Here is a 961-nt window from a genome sequence, read left to right on the forward strand (position 1 = left end):
CTGCAACCTGCCTCCTGATGATTGCCCGCCCACTCCCCAAACCACTCTGTTTTCTTAGGATTCATAGGATTCACTCTGCCCTTACCATCCTTGCTGTGGCCAGCAGTGCACTTTTCTAGAGCCAGTCCGGTTCTAGTCTGGTACATCTGCCCCTCTCCAGGCTCCTCTTGAGGCCTATTAGTCCTAGTGCTCCCAGGATGATAGTTACTACTTCCACTTCAACTGTCTAGTTCCCTTATTTCCATGTTTAGATCTTGGTACTTTTCTATCTTTTGTCCTCCACTCCTGTGTCCCAATGTAGCATAGAGAAGCTATTTCGGTTTTCTTATTTACAGGGATTCGGTCTGGTCTTCGAGTCTGTGTCACACAGTCAATTCTACATCATAGTCCCAGAGCTGCCTATTTTTGTGTATTTTCCAGCGCTTTTTGGTTATATGGTTGTACCACCTGCCTGTACATGATTGACTGACTCTTTTTCTGATCTTCCATTGCAAGATTTTGTCGACTTTGTCAGGCCTTCTCTTGTACACATCTTGAGCTACTGCTGGGCATTCACTTATGATGTGGTTGATGGTCTTATTCTGTTCACATTTGCGGCACATAAGTAATGCTATCGGGCCATCTACTTTATTCTTTTACATATCTTGATATATTTAGCATAGCGCTGATCTTGTGTTGTCGTGAACATGCCTTCACTCTCCTTCTTGAGCTCTTCCCTAGTCAACCATTACCAGCTGCCATCTCCAGTTACATCCGGGGTTTGCCTCTGGTACTGACCAGGTAATTGTTTGTTTTTCTACCATATACCTTCCTTGGCATACTAAGACTAGTTTTGCCTCTGTAATTATTAGTCTTCCAGGACTATCAGCTTTACCATTATACAAAAGAAAAATTATTGTAATTATCTATTCCTTCAGAGCCTTTCCCTCATCCTGCGACACATTAAATAGCCTGGTCAACC

This window comes from Macrobrachium rosenbergii, chromosome 28 (genome assembly GCF_040412425.1).
Source record: "Macrobrachium rosenbergii isolate ZJJX-2024 chromosome 28, ASM4041242v1, whole genome shotgun sequence".
In the NCBI taxonomy this organism is placed as follows: domain Eukaryota; kingdom Metazoa; phylum Arthropoda; class Malacostraca; order Decapoda; family Palaemonidae; genus Macrobrachium; species Macrobrachium rosenbergii.